Source organism: Tupaia chinensis, unplaced genomic scaffold (genome assembly GCF_000334495.1).
Source record: "Tupaia chinensis unplaced genomic scaffold, TupChi_1.0 Scaffold000283_1, whole genome shotgun sequence".
Taxonomy (NCBI): domain Eukaryota; kingdom Metazoa; phylum Chordata; class Mammalia; order Scandentia; family Tupaiidae; genus Tupaia; species Tupaia belangeri.
Genome location: NW_006159766.1, coordinates 802,963 through 816,538, shown reverse-complemented (window position 1 = coordinate 816,538; position 13,576 = coordinate 802,963). Strand labels below are relative to the sequence as shown.

General features: G+C 46.6%; 1 protein-coding gene across 4 annotated transcripts in view; it reads right to left on the bottom strand.

Annotated features, from left to right (window-relative positions):
- The window catches only part of ARFIP1 (ARF interacting protein 1), a 134,186-nt gene that overhangs the window by 55,185 nt on the left and 65,425 nt on the right, over positions 1-13,576 (bottom strand). The window lies entirely within an intron of this gene.

The window sequence follows — 13,576 nt, the reverse complement described above, 5'->3', positions numbered from 1 at the left end:
CAGAGTGGTCATCCCCCCTAGGGGTGATTTCTCACTTTCTGTCTGTCTGTCTCTGTCTGTCTGGGGAGCTCACGCGCCCTATAGCAAAAACCTCTCCAAAAAAAAATTTTTTTTAACCTACTGATAGGTCAGAAAAATAATTTAAAGAAAGAAAATTAAGATCACTAAAATGCCATATCTAATATGCAAAATGTGATTGATACTTAATATAACCATGATGAGCCTGGCTAACGGTCAGTATAAACACATCTTTCACTAACATGAATGTTAACTTCCCTTCAACTTCAAGGTCAGCTAAGTAAATTGGGCTTCTCTGACTTTAATCAGAGTGAAGTAAAGGAAATTTTCTTTTATTTAGAGTTATAGGAAATACTGTTATATACAGTCAGCCTAACTGTATATTAGCTTATAATTGAACCTTCACTATAATAAAAACGAAATTCAACATGAGTCTTATAGCTTAAAAGACAGAAAAAAAGGGGTCCAGCAGTCAGTGCAGAGGTCAAAGCGCTAGATCCCATAGGGCCAACTGCATGCTGCATGGTTTAAACCCCAGACCAAGCGACCTGAAAAATCACACCAGGGGCATGTGCATGCACGCCCCAAATCCTGAGGAGAATGGAGGAGAGAGAGCAGCACAGCCATCCCCCGGGGAGTGACTGGGAACCAGATCCCACACAGATGACGAAGTTCAAGTCCTGGCCCTGTGGTTTGAAAAACACTGTGTGTGTGCATGTGTTTGTGTGTGCATGTGTTTGTGTGTGTAACTGTCGGTGTGTATGTGTGTGTGTGTGTCCCCCAAATAAGGAGAAGGGATTGTGGTGTGACCATACCTCACTGGGGGATGCTTTCTTTCTCTGGCAATCTCTCGAAAAACACTTGGGGGGGGCTTAGTAATTATTATGCAAATATACCAATTAAAACTAAAATCACCAAGAACCAAAGCTGAGGCTACAATTTGCTGGCTCTACGAGATGCAACTATATTAACAACACAGCCTTAAAACTTGCCAAATGGGCCAGCCAGCTGCGTGGTGGCGAAGGCGGCTAGACCTCCACGGCTGACTGTGTAGTTTGAGTCCTGGACCTGGTGGGTTGAAAAGCAGACCGGGTGCCTGTGCATGCACGTCCAAAATCTCAAAAGGAGAAGAAATGGTGATGGGATTGTGAGGTGACCGTGCCCTGTGCGAGTGCTTTTCTCACTCCCTGGCCCTACCACATGCACACTTGCCCTCTGATACATCAACAAACAAACAAGCAAACAAAAAACTGGCCTACTCACATGATGAGAGATTCAAGCAAATCAGGCTGATGTGAAGCAGTAAGATCACTTTCTATTTATGGTAATTAAACTTCCATGAGAATTTAAGGGTTATGACAAGTTATCGGTAAATATTGCTAAGGATTAAACTTTTATCAATTTATCATAATTTGCATCATAACTAGTCATACATATTCATACTAATCCATCACACTTCTCTTAATGCAATGGTGTACTACAGAGCCGGGATAGTTCTCCAAAGCAGGTCAAGACAGACATATCTTAGGACCAGCAGTTAGCGTTAATGGCTATGTCGCTGGAATCCCACGTAGTTGACCGCAGTTTGAGTCCCGGACCTGGTGGCTTAAACTCACGCCGGGCACGTGTGCGTGCGTGCCCAAGATACCAAGAGGAGAATGGAGGAGAAGGGATTGTGGCGTGACCATCCTCCCTGGGGGGTGATTTCTCGCTTTCTGTCTCTATGTTTCTCTCTGTCTGGCGAGCGCACGCGCCCTACAGTGAAAATCTCTCCCCCAAAAAAAAAGAAAAAGAAAAAGACAGACATATCTTAATTAGCAGGTGAAGCAACACGTTAATCGAACAGAGAAGCGTGTAACGACTTACAATTTACTTAGGAATTCTGAACCAAACAGAAGAAAAGCCTTCCAGAAAGAGCGGAGCCTGAGCGGCGACAATGTCCAACGTGGAAGATACGGAGCAGGAGAGATGCCACCGGGAGAGGAGGGACGCGTTCTCAACCCAGTGTGGAAGACACGGAGCAGGAGAGATGCCACGGGGAGAGGAAGGACGCGTTCTCAACCGAACGGGAAACCTGGGTGAGGGCAAGCGGCCTGCGCAGTCATCGCTGTGTCACTGGCAGGATGTGGAGGCCAGCATGAGGCTCCCAAGGTCAGCGCGGCTCTGAGAGAGCAAACCAACTAGGAGGGGCCAGATAACAAAACGCTAAGGTAGGGAGTTCGGCCTTGAATAAATTAGAAAGGTGAACGTTTGAAATAGCAGATTTGCTGGATTTGGTTAAAGGACTGCTTTAAGAATATTATTTGGGGGAACCAGCAGTTGGCGTAATGGCTATGTCGCTGGACTCCCACATAGTCAACCGCGGTTCGCGTCCCGGACCTGGTGGCTTAAAACTCACGCCAGGCGCGTGTGCGTGCATGCCCAAGATCCCGAGAGGAGAATGGAGGAGAAGGGACTGCGGCGTGACCATCCCCCACAGGGGGTCATTTCTGGCTTTCTGTCTCTATGTCTCTCTCTGTCTGTCTGGCGAGCGTACACACCCTATAGTGAAGATCTCTCCAAAAAAAAAAAAAAAAGAATATTATTTGGCAGACACATAAGAACAGCTTGGAAGAATTAAAAATTAAAGTCAAGGGGCTGGCAGGTGACAGGGTGGTTAAGGTGCTGGACGCCCACGTGGCCAACCGTGGTTGTTTGCTTTCTCTCCCTCCCTTCCTCCCTTTCTCTTTCTGTCTGTCTCTGGTCCAACTGAAGAAGAATAACAATAAAATTTAAATGAACAATTCTTTAAAAAAAAAAAAAAAGCTAAAGGCAAGATCAATCAGAAGAAACCACCATACATGAGGCTTCAAAAAGTTCATGGAAAAATGGAATTCTTGTATGAATTTGCTTTGGTTCAAAGAATATTTTATAAGCCATGAGTAGTTTTTCCCTAATATGCATTTTCCATCAACTTCTTGCAGATCCTGTGTATCTCAGGCCTCAATAAGAGCAGACCATGAGCAACAATGGGGCCAAAAGAATAGAAAGGATAAAATTAAGGAATAATTAAGACTAATTAAAACACAAACTTTAAATAGTAATTCTGGGTCCAGGCTTGGCTCTGTGGCCCAGCAGCAGTGCACCGCTCAAGAGAAAGCAGATCCCACCAGACATGGTTCAGATTCTTGGCCCAGTCAGCCTGAAACATGCCAGGCACATGTACAAGTGCCCAAGAACTGAGGGATGGAGGATGGCAGGAAGTGGACTATGGCATGACCAGACCCCACAGAGGATGCTCACCTCTCTCATTCTCCCTCTCTCTCACACACACACACTTGCATGCATATACACTCTTTATCATGAATAAAGAAAAAATTATAAACACTCAAGGTGTAACTGAGTGTTAAGTATGATAAAGCGGAATAGCTAAGATGATATATACAACAGAAATAAGAGACCTCATATAAGTTGGTTTTCAAAAATCATCAACCAGGAAACAAAGGAGTTATTTAAATCACTAGTCAATAAGATATAATCAAATTAATTAAGACCAGGTCTCACTGTTGCAATCCTCCTGCCTTAACCTCTAAGCTGGGACTGTCGGTTCCATCCACTGCGTGAGTTCTTTCCAGGCCAGCCTTGAGCTCGTGGTCCTCCTGCCTCAGCCTCCCTGAGCTGCTGTGATCACAGATGCAAACCACCACGCCCGCCCTTGCAGGCTGGGCCAGGAATTAAATCGGGCCTCCCTTGAGGTCCTAGCCTGCAATCACCATGTCTGAGCAATGGATACCACCATGCCTGGGTCAAGATAATTTTATTTTAAATAATCACATCTACCGTTACTAAAGTAAAAATAGGGCAGGGTAAGTGACATTTATCTTGTATAATATAATTAGAACACACATTATTTCAGATGTTTGCTGAGGAAGTTTGTATCTGAATCCTATGGTCTTTTTAAAAAAAAAATAAAAAATAGAAAGGATAAATTAAAAAAATAAAAGACCATAGGGTTTTTTTTTAAAGACCATAGGATTTAAAAAAAGAGAGAGAGAGAGAGAGAGAGAGAGGTTATAGGCACCAGACTCCTCCATTCTCCTCTCAGGATTTGGGGCACGCGCCCCAAGCACCTGGCATGAATTTCACTGGTTCCGGAGCTCAAACGTGGTCAACCACGCGGGAGTCCAGGGACGTCTGCGGGTCCCAGGATGCCCTGGTCTTCTGACCTTGAAGTGTACCCAGGATGTTTCCTTGACCGACATCCCTGCTCCATGCATCAGTGCTCCTTGGTTAACTCATTTTGCCCAAGTTTTTACTATTACGAATGTGGAACTTGTCAGCTAACACAAAGTGGTAGAAATACAAAAAGAACGACTAGGTTTGTTATCTCTATCCTCTAGGGAAAAGTATTGGGGCGTCAAAAAAGTCCTGACACATTTTGGCATAGAAAAGTACATCATGACTTTTCTAACGGCCCAATAATATGCTTGAGGACTGAAATCAAACACTTCCCGAAGGCAGACGGGATCTTCTAGGTGACAAAGCACGGACTCATGCTTTTCTCTACTCTGAGATCATCTTTGAAGGAACTTCTGGGACTATATTAAGACTGGGTACCTAGTTCCAGAGTATGCTGAACTTCTATCATTAAACTCCTTTAGTTTAACCATAAATGTTTATTGATTTAAAACGAAATACATGGGATGTAACCAGCAGTTAGCATAATGACTATGTCGCTGAACTCCCATGTAGTTGACCGTGGTTCAAGTCCCGGACCCAACGGCTTAAACTCACTCCGGGCGTGTGTGCGTGCGTGCCCAAGATCCCGAGAGGAGAATGGAGGAGAAGGGATTGCGGTGTGGCCATCCCCCCAGGGGTGATTTCTCGCTTTCTGTCTCTCGCTCTGTCTCTCTCTGTCTTTCTGGCGGGTGCATGCACCCTATAGCAAAAACCTCTCCAAAAAAAAAGAAAGGAAAAAAAATAATAACCTAAATATGTGGGTATGAAAATAATTCCTATTTTGGGCCATCCTTGGCCTTTAACATTGCTAAAATGACTCTTGAAATTTATTTATTTATTAGGATTATTTTATTACCATTATTATTCTTTAATTTGACGAGAGAGAAAGTGAGAAAGTAAGTCACCAGGTCCGGGACTCAAACCGTGGTAGTCCCTGGCCCCGACTCTTTTAAGAGATTTTTCCTATAGGGTGTGAGCACTTGCCAGAGAGACTGAAAGACAGGAAGTGAGAAATTACCCCCCAGGGGAATGGGCATGCCGTAATCACTTCTCTTCCATTCTCCTCTCAGAATTTTGGGCACGCACGCACATGAGCCAGCATGAGGTTCAAGCCTCCAGGTCGGGGACTCAAACCAAAGTCGACCACGTGGAAGTCTAGTGATATAACCACTACACATTTGCTAGTCCCAATATTTTTACTAAAGCATTTTAACAGGTGAGTACTGGGATCAGCAGTTGGCGTAATGGCTATGTCGCTGGACTCCCATGTTGTCAACCGTGGTTCGCGTCCCGTAGTAAAATGACTTGTTACTAATAGTAATTGAGGATAATATTTTACCAGCTTCAGTTTATGAAGTACTCACATTGAGGTAATCTCTGTAATTCCAATACACTTTTAGCCTGAGAAACAGTGGACATACTTTCAGGAAGCAGAGACTGTTTAGCGCTTTGAGTATTCAAGCACTGAATCTGATTACAAATATATCCATTATTTAAAAATCATAATAAAAATTAGTAATCTGGGGGACCAAGAGATGGTGTAGTGGTTATGTCACTGGACTCCCACATGGCCGACCACAGTTCAAGTCCTAGGCCCAGTGACTTAAAACTCACACCAGGTGTGTGTGTGTATGTGCATGCGTGCCCAAGATCCCAAGAGGAGAATGAAGAAGTAGGGATTGTGGCATGGCCATTCCCCGAGAGGGTGATTTCTCGCTTTCTGTCTCTCTGTCTGTCTCTCTGTCTGTCTCTCTGGCGAGCGCACGAGTCCTATAGCAAAAATATCTCTCAATAAAAAAAATAATAGAAATTAGTGATCTGGTGAGGCAGTCTGAACAGATGCTATGTAGGCTCTGAAGTCAGGTCAGATACACCTGAGTTATTCTGATTGTTGTTGTTTTGGGTTTTTTTTTTTGAGAGATTTTTGCTATAGGGTGTGTGTGCTCATTGGAGAGACATAGACAGAGAGACAGAAAGCAAGAAATCACCCCCCAGGGGTATGGTCACACCACAATCCCTCTCTTCCACTCTCATCTTAAGATTTTGGGCATGTACGCACACACGCAGCCGGTATCAGCTTCAAGCCTCCGGATCCAGGACTCGAACCATGGTCAGCCAGGTGGGAGTCCAGTGATGTAACCATTACACTACCTGCTGGTCCCTACACCTGAGTTTTAATCCTGCTCCATCACTTCATGGCTACACGGTCCCAGGCAAGCTCTCTGAACTGCCATTTCTGTCCTGTCAAATGGCAATGCTAAGGAATAATTCACAGCTCACAGAAAACAAAGTACCCGGTATGGAATCTGCCATTTCATGTATTAATTTCCTTCTCCTATTTCCACTTGTAAATGGAACTCTGACTAAATACTGGGCCCTTCTAACCCCACGCTGAATTCCTCATCCCCGGATCTGCTTTATTCTCAGACCGATGATCACTAAGGGATTTTTTACGTGTCTGTTTATTTTTGCCTCTTCACTCCGAGCTTCCGGAGCGCTGGCTGTTGGCTCTTCTGTTTACAGTCATACACCCAGCACTTGAGAGAGTTCCTGTGACAGAACAGGTATTCATTAACTGTTTGCTGGATATTTGTTGAACAACGTAAAGGAAGAGGTTAAGAAGCTGCGAGAGAAACTGGTTTATTTTTGAATATGTTAATATCTAGATCAATGGTTTCTAGTTTTAAATGTCAATATTCCCTCTATTCATATTTACATTAAAACCAGAAACTCTTCTCTCTGAAAGACAAATACAGCACTTATAAAATAATATACTATCAAACCTCCAAAATATTTTTAAACTTTGCAAGTCTGGACACTTAGGTCAACTATTTTTAAATGGTTTACTTGGACGATGAACTGCTTAAATCCTGACAGCTTTTCAGCCGAAGTTTCAAAGATGCCTCTCAGAACAGGAAGGATCTGGTGCAATGGTGCACAGCTGACCCACATGGAAGGTCCAGGGCTCACGTCCAGGACCCCCCTCAGCAAGCCCTGTTCTGAGCTGGCTGGGACGCAGGGCGGACTGCATCACGGCACGCAGATCTCGCTGAGGGTGTCTGTTTGTGGCTCTTTATCTGGCTTGCGCTCTCGCTCTCTCTCTCTCTCTCTCTGTTTCTGTCTGTGTCTCAGGAAAGAAATCAATGAACTTAAAAAAAAATTGAGAGATTAAAAAAAAAAAAGCAAGGCTAGCAGTTGGCATGATGGTTAAGGCTGCTTGATTCCCACATGGCTGGCTGTTCAAGTCCTGGACCTGGAGGCTTGCTTTCTCACTTTCCCTCTCTGTGTGTCTCTCTGAAAATATTTAAAAATACTACCAATGATAAAATAAAGTTAAATAAAGTAATTCTTTTTGTTAAAAACACTTGTCACCTGCACACGGTCAAATAACATATAACCGGTATGCAAGCCCAGGGCAGCTGTGCTGGTGACATTCGTGAACTCACACCGGTAACCTTGCTCGGTTCAGCCATCCTCCCGTCAGGGGATATTGTGTACGTCTCTGGGAGAGGAACAGAGCCGTCATATTTGGGGGGAAGGGAGCTAAGAGTGGGTCACCCGGCTGAGACACAGGTATCCGTGACTGCCCTGCAGTCCGAGCAGTCCCAGGGCACGTTCTATCTTGTCACGATTTAGCACTGAGGCGACTACGCCTCGCTTAAACTCTTCCCGCCGTCTGCCAGGGCTCCCTTACTCAACACACAAAAGCTCGTTCAGGGCAGCAGCAGCAGCAGTGGCAGCCTGTCCTGTAGGCAAAACAGCTGCAAAAGCTGAACAGCACGAGGCCTTTCTTAGCCACCAGGGACAAAGCCTGCCGGGTGGTACACCCAGCCAAGGGTCCACTCGAGTCTGGAGAGAGCCATCCTTGTGACAGTGGCCCGGCAGCTAATGCAACCCAAGACGGTGTGAACTCTGTAAAGGGATGGACGACTTGTGAGGTGACACTCAGCATTTCATGAGTTGTTGACTATTTCGTTGTGTTTTTTATAAAGTGCCCAATTTCTAAGTAATATAACTTCATAATAATTTTAAATGTGTCTTTTTCACATAAGCCTTAAATTTAAAAAAAATACTGCTTCATTTATAAGGCTGTGACTACTTTAACTTCTTAAATATCTGTTACCACATTTGTCCCTACAGTTTCCAGGATACAGTCCAGAGACACTGAGCGCACTGACAACCAACAGCATAAAGCCCCTGATTTGCATTTTCATGTCACTGACGTACAACTCAAAATGTAAAACTTCCCAAGGCTGAGCTTAACAACTGTACAATAAAATAAAATACACCCAAGTTTACCCCTCTAACAAAGTTACTAGTATCATAATAGAGTATTTCAGAGTTTTTAGAAATAGCTTTTCCAACTAGGAAACTAAAACAAAACACAATGCTTTGGGCAAAAGCCCTGAACAGTTTCAGCAGATCTGAAGTCCTCTGCAAAGGACACAAAGTAGCTCTGCAGTTAGGGTCCCGCTCTCCAATAGCGGGGAAGAGGCCTCATTCTGAACCCTGAACCCGGCACTTGTCTCTGTCTGCATATTTTCTGTCATTGCTGGGGGCACTTGTGCAGGAGGGTGGGGGAGATGGGAGTGCGCACTTGCTCTCTCAATCTCAATTTCCCAGTCCTGCCAGGATTTGGGGGAGGCTCACACATCCGCCAGACAGGGTAGGATTTGAACTTCAGCTGGCCACGTTGGGATCCTCTATAAGCTATGGGGCTGGCCCTATGTATCAATATTTTAATAATGGTTAAAATAAGAATGAGAGAGGCCAGCAGGTGGCGTGGTTATGTTGCTGGACTCCCCACACGACCAACCACAGTTCGAGTCCCAGACCTGGCAACTTGCTTTCTCACGTTCCCTTTCTCTCTCTCTCTTTAATAATTTATTATTAAAAAATGGTAATACAGTAAAATAAATAACTTAAAAAAAATAAGAACGAGGTGAAAGACTTAAGTTTAGAACTTAAAATTCAGCATAATAATCAGCACTTGAACTAAAGGTAGTAAAAACCAACATGAAATGTTCGGCAAGTATGCTTTAAAGTATTCATCTCAGTAAGATGCACAACGCTGGCTACATACGCACAACTAGAGATGCGTGAATCCTACTCTTTTACTTGGGGAGGGGGAAAGGCCAGCCCCTTAGCGTAGGGGTAATGCTGTACACAGAAAGCTGGATCCTATACCAACCACCTCAGTTCAAGTCCTGACTCCAGGGGCCTGAAAAACATGTGGGCAGGGAACAGCAGTTGGCATAATGGCTATTGTCCCATGTAGTCAATCATGGTTCGAGTCTCCGACCCGACGGCTTAAACTCATGCCAGGCACATGTGTGTGCGTGCCCAAGATCCCAAGAGGAGAATGGACGAGAAGGGATCACGGCATGCCCATACCCTCTGGGGGTAATTTCCCGCTTTCTGTCTCTCTGTCTCTCTCTGTCTTTCTAGAGAATGCATGCACCCAATAGCAAAAACCTCTCAAAAACAAAACAAAACAAACAAAAAAAAAGAAAGAAAAAACGTGTGGATGCATGTGCACACGTACCCAGAATCCCAACAGGACGGGGAACAGCTGTGCTACGACCATGCCCCACTGAGGGAGCTTTCTTGCTCTCACTCTCTAATGAGCACACATTCCCTCTGGCAATTTTTAAAAAGGAGAGCTGGCCAGAGATGGTGTAGTGGTCAAGACACTGGACTCCCAAGTGGTCAACCACAGTTCGAGTCTTGGACCTGGCAGCTTGAAACTCACAGCGGGCACAAGTGTGTGCGGACCCAAAATCCTAAGAGAAAAATGGAGGAGGAGGGAAGGCAGCTTGGCCATCCCAGCTGGGGGTGGGGGGTGTGTAACGTCTAGCTTTCTGTCTCTCTGCCTCTCCAGAGAGCATACACACCCTATAGCAAAAATCTCTAAAATAAAGACAAAAAAAACAAAAAACAATACCCACCACCAGAACCTAGACTTGTAGGAGGAGAATCTTAAAGGAGCAATTCTCAAAGTATATACTGTAACAACCAACAGTCTGTAAGGGTTCTCCACATTTTCTAGCAATTACACAAACTCTCATCTCCCAGAGTCTCTGCACACTATTTTCTCGGGATCTTGGGCACACACGCACATGCGCCCGGCGTGAGTTTAAGCCACCGGGTCCGAGACTCAAACCGCAGTCAACTACAAGGGAGTCCAGCAACATAGCCATTACGCTAACAGCTGGTCCCCTATTTATTTATTTATTTTTAAGAGAGATGTTTGCTATACAGTATGTGAGCTTGCCAGAGAGAGACAGAAAGCAGGAAATCACCACCATGGGGAATGGCCACGCCATAATCCCCTCTCCTCCAATCTCCTTTCAGGACTTTGGGCATGTATGTAAATGTGCTCCACACGAAATTTAAGCTGCTGGGTCCAGGACTAGAACCAGAGTCGACTATGTAGGGGTCCAGCGATGTAACCACTAGACCATCTGCTTGGTCCCTCCACTGCCTTTTTATGTGGCTAACTCCCTCGACATGGCTTTTAGACTGGACAGGCTCGAAGGCCCCTGACCTCTCTAGCCTCGTTTTGTACACACCTTCCCCCCACACGCTCCACTCCACGTCCTCGAGTCTACAGCTGCCTGAGGGGTGCGTTCCTCCCTCTGCTCCCCGACTAGCTCAGACTAGCTCAGCCTTCGGATGGGAGCTAAGGCCAGCGATTCCTTAGGCAGCCTCCCCTGACTCCCGCCACTCGGGGCCGCACTAGGCCTTGCCCTGCCGTACCACTTTCCACGGCACTAAAACTAGTGTGCCACCCACCCCAGCCCAGACTACATCTGAGAGCAGGGAGCGCATTGCTCTGCTCCCTCTGGGACTCCTGACACCTCCACTGCTGTGTGCCAGGCTCCTCAGAGGCAATGCCTTTCTACAATCATCTTGAATCAAGGCTGACTCTTGTCCAGCTTTGTTTTTTCTTTCTTCAGAGAGAGCGATTTTTGCTGTAGGGCACATGTGTTTGCTGGAGAGACAGAGAGTGAAATCGAGAAATCACCCCCGCAGGAGAGATGGCCAGTCCACAATCCCTCCTCCTCCATTCTCCTCTTAGGGCACTCACACGCATGTGCCCGGCATGAATTCCAAGCCTCTGGGTCCAGGCCTTGAACTGCCATCAGTCATGTGGGAGTCCAGCACCTTAACCATCACGCCATCTGCTAGGCCCTCTGTTGTATGTTTATTTTTTAAAGAGAAGGTCTCACAGTGTTATGCTCCACCTGTTCAGATCCCCAGCTGGGGCCATGGTGCTGGAACAACCCTTCCCGTTCTCCGTAGACAGGGCCTCAGCACGGCCAGCACTTCTGCACTCCTGCCTCAGTCTCCTGGGTCTCTGGGATCACAAGTGCACTCTCACACCCAGCCTTCAGGTCAGACCAGAGACTGAACCAGGCCTCCCATTTGGTTCCGGCCTGTAGAGAACAGTGTTCTGGCAGGGCACGCCCCACCGCTGGCCTATCCCCAACATCTACTTATTAACACTCACTCTCCTGCTGGAGGGCGGGCTCAGCATCCTGGCTCTCCATTGGCACTGCTAAAGCACCAGCTCTCAAACTTCAGCTTCAGTAAGAATCACCTGAGGGTTCTTTTTTCATCGCCAAAAGATGTGTGTGTGCTAACGACAGAGAGAAGGAAGTACTCCCCAGTGGGGCATGGCCATGCTGTAACCCCTTCCCTCCATTTCTCCATCCTGTTGGGATTTCTCAGGCCCCAGGGCCAGGATTCGAGCCATGGTTGGCCATGTGGGATCTGGTTCCCTTAACCACTGAGCTACAGGGCTGGCCCCTAAGGATTCTTCTTAGCTACCTGTTGCGTGCAGACACAATCATATCTACTGCAGGAGCCTGGCTGCCGAGGCTGACACGGAGTGACCGGGCACAGTAATACATGTGTGCAGACGCAATCATATCTACTGCATAGCCTGCCGAGGCTGACACGGAGTGACTGGGCACAGGAATACATGCGTGCAGACACAATCATATCTACTGTAGGAGCCTGGCTGCCAAGGCTGACACGGAGTGACCGGGCACAGTAATACATACGTACAGACACAATCACATCTACTGCAGGAGCCTGCCGAGGCTGACACGGAGTGACTGGGCACAGTAATACATGCGTGCAGACACAATCATATGTACTGCATAGCCTGCCTGCCGAGGCTGACACGGAGAGACCGGGCACAGTAATACATGCGTGCAGATGCAATCACATCTACTGCATAGCCTGCCTGCCGAGGCTGACACGGAGTGGCCATGCACAGTAATACATGCGTGCAGACACAATCATATGTACTGCATAGCCTGCCTGCCGAGGCTGACACGGAGTGACCAGGCACAGTAATACATACGTGCAGACACATGACTTTTTTTGGTACACGTGTTCCAATGCCTAAAATTCGTGAGTCATTTGAATCAGATTTGGGATCTTGCACTTGGACACATGCCAGGAAAGCGGGGGGCAGATGAAGGATACAGGGAGTGCAGCAGCCTTCCTTTACCCACAGGAGCACGCCTGCGGTTCCAGGCACCCATGTCTCCCACGGTCCAGACACACGAGAGGAGGAGAGGCCAGCTGTGAGCTGTGCTGACAGAGAGGCCACGTTCATAACCTCTACTATGGTATACCGTAATAACTGTTCTGTTGTATTGTTAAGTTATTGTGCCCACCTGTACATTCAACTTGACGACAGGTGCGTATGTACAGTATATCACTCACGGTATATAAAAGCAGTATGTGATGTCTGGGGCTTGGTGCTATCTGAGGTCTCAGGCTCTCCCCGAAATTACAGGGAACTCCTGCTTAGTGTAACCCGACACACACCTTCGCCTCAGAGGCGGCTGACCTCTTCACGGAATGACTTTCATCTTCCGCACCTTGCTCCACACAGGAATCCTCCAAGGCCACTCTGTGGACCTGATCCGCACTCAGGAAGCAACACTTGCGGAACCTCGACGTTGGTGAATAAGCTACTAACCCCATTCTACGGTCACAGTCTAGTCCTGTATCTGTTACTCTACTTGACCCAGACTGTGACTCTCTTTTTTTGAGAGGTTTTTGCTATAGGGCGCGTGTGCTCACTAGAAAGACAGACAGAGAGTCAGAAAGTGAGAAATCACCCCCTGGGGGATGGCCATGCAGCAATCTCTCCTCCTCCATTCTCCTCTCGGGATCTTGGGCACGCACGCACATGCGCCTGGCATGAGTTTAAGCCACCGGGTCCGGGACTCGAACCACAGTTGACTACGCGGGAGTCCAGCAACACAGCCATTACGCTAACTGCTGGTCCCACTCACTCTCTTTTTTTTTTTAATTT